The following is a 5,474-nucleotide window of genomic DNA, read 5'->3' on the forward strand; positions in this document are numbered from 1 at the left end:
GGCCTTCTAATCTATCCCCACTCCCCTTCCATAATGTGAAAAAAAAAGACATTTGTCCAAATTAAACAAATTAGATGGGGATGGAATGTTCCTTGGTGTAATAGAGAGCATCTATGACAGATCTACAGCCAGGGCCATACTCACTGATAAAACTGCAAAGGCTTGTTCGCTAAGGCTGTGGCAAGACTAAGCACATACACTTATTATACACCTTCTATGTTGCTTAAACTTGGTGATGGATGTATTGGCCTTTTCGCTGAGGCTTGAGTATATTATCTTTTTACATAGTGTTTTGGTTCATTTTCTGTTTTGAAACACTCTCCTTATATATCAAATCTAACCTTTAATTTGCCTTGTAAATAGGGCTAGCCTCAATCTCAAGATCCTCCCACATCTGGCTCTCAAGTGTGTTTTCACCAAGGGATACACACACACACACATACACACACACACATATGTATATGTATATCAGTTGATTAGTCCCAATACTTGACCATTTCAAATTAAATGTAGGCATCTTATCTATAACTTGATTTCTTAAATACTTCTTCTCCATAGGTGGAGGCAATTTAAGATAAGCACAGTGTCTAAAAGGTATTGTGTAGTAAGAGTTTTGGTTTCTTTGAAAACCCAGTTATGTTATGTGAATGTTTTTGTTTTAATGTCAGGTGTTGGATATGGGGCTGCTTCGGTTTGTCCACAGCTGTTAACTATGATTGTCTCGTGTTCCAAGAGGGGCGTGATCTTTGCTAGCTGCCGATAGGTAAATTCTGGGGACTCTGGAGAGGATGTAAATACCAAAGCCCCAAGAGGGGCAATAGGCATGATGAAGAAGAAGAGGAGGAGGAGAGGGGAGGAGGAGGAGGGGGGGAGGGGAACCGGAAGGAGGAGGGGAAAAGGAAGGGAAGGAGGAGGAGGAGGAGGAGGAGGAGGAGGGGGAGGAGGAGGAGGAGGAGGAGGAGGAGGAGGAGGAGGAGGAGGAGGAGGAGGAGAGTGGCAGCCGCTCCTGGTTGCTTTTGTTGCAGTTTGTCAATTATTCATGAACAAATCGATACAAAGAAGAAATTGGAGATATCCTGACAAGATTGGACTTTGGTCCAAGGAAGCCAATGTCCATAATCATCCTGAAGTTGTCTATTTTGATGGCTGAAAGTGATCTATGTTCCCTTTCCCTGCTAAAGTTCTTTGGCTCCTACTTAGTGTTGTGGGGGTTGGGTGGAAAAATTAAAGTGGAATAAAGTTGAGAAGGGAGGTATAAAAACCCAATAAAATAGTCAAAAAAGAGCATCAACATTGTAGTACATTTCTCCATACATTTCTCCACTCTCTTGTCCTGCCTTTATTCCTAATTTGATACAATTCCTTCAGTGATCATTTTTATCTATTTTAAAACACTTCTTTTTTAAGGTGGTCCTATTGGCAATGAACTTTCTTGTCTGAGAAAGCCTTTGTTTTACCTGGGGCTTTTGTTCATGGAGTCTCTCCCTCTCTCTCTCCCTCTCCCTCTCCCTCTCCCTCTCCCTCTCCCTCTCCCTCTCCCTCTCCCTCTGCCTCTCCCTCTCTCTCTCCCTCTCCACTCTTTTGTTTGTTAGCTTTCCATTGTTTTGAACATAAACCTGAGAAAATCAACTGATTGGGTATCTTGGTATCTCCTGCACATCCCTAATGACCTTTTGATAAGCCCCACCAGCTAGAAGTTCCTTCACTTTCCAACAGATCCTCAGTCTGGTGATCCAGTCTTTCATTCAGGTGGCACTTAAGGGCCAAATCCTAGTAACACGAGTAAGCAATTCTTGTACATGGAAAATGCCACAGTATTTTCTTGTGGTCTCTCTGATTTGTGATGAGAAATCGCCTGTTCCTTTTTCTAAAGGATTTTTTTAATAATTAATTATTTTATTTATTTCTAACCTAAATGTTGCCCTCTCTCTTGGTTCCTCCTCTCAGAGTTCTTCGCCTCATTCCCCCATCCTCTTTTACCTCTGAGGTGGTGCTGCCCTCCACATGCGTCCCCTGATTCTGGGCTATCACATCTCTACAAGATCATGTACAGGCACATCCTACTTCACTGAGGCCAGCCAACACAGTCCTCTGCTACATATGGGCCAGTGGCCTCAGAACAGCCCAAGTGTGCTTTTTGGTTGGTGTTTTGGGACCTCTGGGAGCTCCCAGGAGTCCAGGTTAGTTGACACTGTTGGTCTTCCTATGGGGGTTGCCATCCCTTTCAGCTCCTTCAACCCTTCCCATAATTCTTCCATAAGGGTCTCCAGTCTCAGTCCACTGGTTGGCTGTAAATATCCACATTTGTCTCAGTCAGCTGCTGGTAGAACCTCTCCATGCTAGGCTCCTGTCTGCAAGCACAACGGCAGTGTCAGGGATTGATGGCCACACATGGGATGGATCTCAAGTTGGGCTGGTCACTGGATGGTCATTCCTACAGTGTCTGCTCTATTTTTGTCCCTGTATTTCTTTTAGACAGGAACTATGTTGCGTTGAAAATTTTATGGGTGGGACGGCGTACCCATCCCTCCCCTGGGGGTCCTGTCTACTGGAGGTGGTCTCTTCAGGTTCCATCTTCGACTGTTGGGCATTTCAGCTAAGGTCACTCATATTTAGTCCTGGGAGCCTCCCCCACCCCAGGTCTATAGGACTTTTCTCTTTGAAAAGTTTGGGGTTTTGTTTTTTTTTGTTTGTTTGTTTGTTTGTTTTGTTTTGTTTTGTCTTATGCCTTCCACCAAATTCAGGGCATTTTTAACAATTATTTTTCTGAATATTTCTTTAATCTCACACTTTCTCTCCTTCCCTTTTGAGTGTGTAATGACATCACTCATCACTTTTAGATTTCTTATTGTACATGTCTGTATTTTCTGTATTGTTTAGACTGTAATTTCTCTTACTCTAGCTTTAACCTTGCTTGCTACTTTTTCTATAATTCCCACCCTCCTATTGTAAGCTTTAAAAAATACTTTTAAAAAATTATTCTTTCAATTCTAGAATTCAGTTTTCCTTTGTGTCTTTTCTTTGCTGAGAATTTTTGTTTCAAAATAGTAATTATTTATAATAGCATTTATGATGGTTGTATTAAAATGGCTGTCAAATAATTATGACATCTGTGTCATCCTGGTATTAGTATCTATTCACCCTCATCTATTCTAATTGAAATGTTCATAGTTCTTGATATTATGGATGGTTTTTAATTATATCCCTAACTATTTGCATATTTTACCTCTGATTGTTATTTACATTTTGCTACTTATTATTTCTCTGATTATAGACATCTCTGTTTTTGTACCTCACCTCTACAGTTCTCAACTGGTCAGGAGGAGAAGGGACATTACCTCATAATGGCTTGAGCAGAGTGCTAACAGATGCTAATCTCATTATTGCTCGTCAGGAATGGTAGTCAGGAACTTACAGGCACACCAACCTGCCAGTTCCTGTCGTTGTTTTCAAAATTGTAGTAGCAGCCAGGGGTCTTCTTACACAGTTCTGCTGTTGACTGCCATGCACAATCAGATCAAGGAGAACACATGTGTGAGGTAGTGTTCACAGGGAGTAGGATTTGTATTGCCAACAGGGTTTTGCCCTAAGGAAAAGTCTTCTTTCTCAGTCATTTGTGTAGAGAGAGAAGCCTTATTTTGTCTTAATGTTTGTTTTTATTTAGTTACTATATGCTTGTTGTTTCTGGTTCATACACCTCTCTGGCACACCTACACCAAGGTATATAGAAAGTGAATAGTTCATCCCTCAAATCTCATGGCTTCTAGACCAACCCTTTGCAGTCCTCTTTTTTTTTCGTTGTCTTATGCTTGCCTTAACTTCAGGGTCTTCAAACATAACGTGAAGTGTATTTATTCAGTTTTGTCTAAAACCAAAAGTTCCATTTATTTAGTGAAAGAGATTATAATCTATTCTATCCTAAGATAGAGAAGGTGGCTTTTCAGATGCCATTGTCCCCTGACACTGCTTGCTGCAGCTGTGGTCAACCCCACCATGTACTTCAACATTATGGCAATGTCGAGCCCTTGGGGCATGTCACCTTTGAGCTCTTTGGAGACAAATTCCAAAGACAGTAGAAAACTTTTGTGCTCTGAGCACTGGAGAGAAAGGGTTTGGATATAAGGGTTCCTCCTTTTGCAGAGTTATTCCAGGATTCATGTGGTAGGGTGGTGACGTCACATGCCATGATGGCACTGGTAGCAAGTCCATCTACAGGGAGAAATATGACGATAAGAACTCCATCCTGAAACATACAGGACCTAACATCTTGTCCATGGAAAATACAGGACCAAACACTAATGCTTCCCAGGTTTTGATCTGCACTGCCCAGAGTGAGTAGATAGATGATAAACATGTAGTCCTTGGTGAAAGGGGGCATGAGCATTGTGGATGCCATGGAGCATTTTGGGTACAGGACTGGCAAGACCAGCAAGATGAGCACTACTGCCTATTGTGGACAACTCCTAATTCTTTTGACTTGAGGGCATCTTACCCATCAGATTATTCCTTCTGTAGATCAGGAGAGTGCCCCCACACTACCTGCTCATTGTACCCTGTAAACTGCTCTCACTGAAGTTTTATGGATTCCATATTTTCCTTATTCCCTTCCAAAGCTAACTGATTGCAGAGTTGAGTTTATGATTGTAAGCAAAAATTAAATAAGAAAAATAATATAGAAGGGATGCCCGCATATAAAATACATTGATTATACAATAATAAGTTTTTAAACAACTATATTATTTTAAAGAATGTATACAATGTGTACTCCAAGTACCATGTCACTACAAGTTAGTGTTCTTCCTAAATGACAAAGAAAAGACATGAATAGGGATGTGATGGCATACATGCCTGGAGGATTCATTCATTTTCTTTCTCTCTCAGTTTCTTTTGTTGCTCTTTCAAAGGCTTAAGTAGACTTTTTTTATTAAATTTGTCTTTAGACAATTTCACATATGTATGCCCTGCATTCTGCATATTCTCATATATAGCCTTCCCTACAAAGCCCTTGCTTACGTTCATGTCTGTTCATTTTGTTCTGTGGCCCACTAAGATTAATCAGAGCTTCTATGCTACCATGGATTTGGTGCTATCTGCTGGAGTTGGCTGGTCTCAGCAGTGGTTATACGACTAAAAACAATGATCTGTCCTCTCGCAGAATCTGTCAGCATCCAATAGTTCAAGGTTAAAGAGTGGGGCTTGGACCCCTTCTGCTCCCTTGAGTGATTATGGCTAGGACTTGTGAAGCTCACTGTAAGTAACTCAAGTTGCTATGAAATGAGGAGTGTAAAATTTGTTTGAAGTCTAGAGAGTGGAATTTTGTAGCCCGTCACCCAGTCTTCTGGATCTTCTCTACCTTTCTTCATCTTTTCCTTGACCAAATTTTCAACCTGGTGAGGCTCACGGATATACTGAATCCAAACTTTCCCCCAAACAAACTTTCAGGCTAGAAAACTACCTTTAGGGCAAAATGAAGA

The 5,474-nt window shown here is 41.1% G+C and overlaps 1 pseudogene; it reads left to right on the forward strand.

The window, feature by feature from the left end:
- Positions 1 to 3,530: 3,530 nt before the first annotated feature.
- Positions 3,531 to 4,481, forward strand: Ppia-ps10 (peptidylprolyl isomerase A, pseudogene 10; annotated as a pseudogene).
- Positions 4,482 to 5,474: the final 993 nt, after the last annotated feature.

This window comes from Rattus norvegicus, chromosome X, assembly GCF_036323735.1.
Source record: "Rattus norvegicus strain BN/NHsdMcwi chromosome X, GRCr8, whole genome shotgun sequence".
Lineage (NCBI taxonomy): Eukaryota > Metazoa > Chordata > Mammalia > Rodentia > Muridae > Rattus > Rattus norvegicus.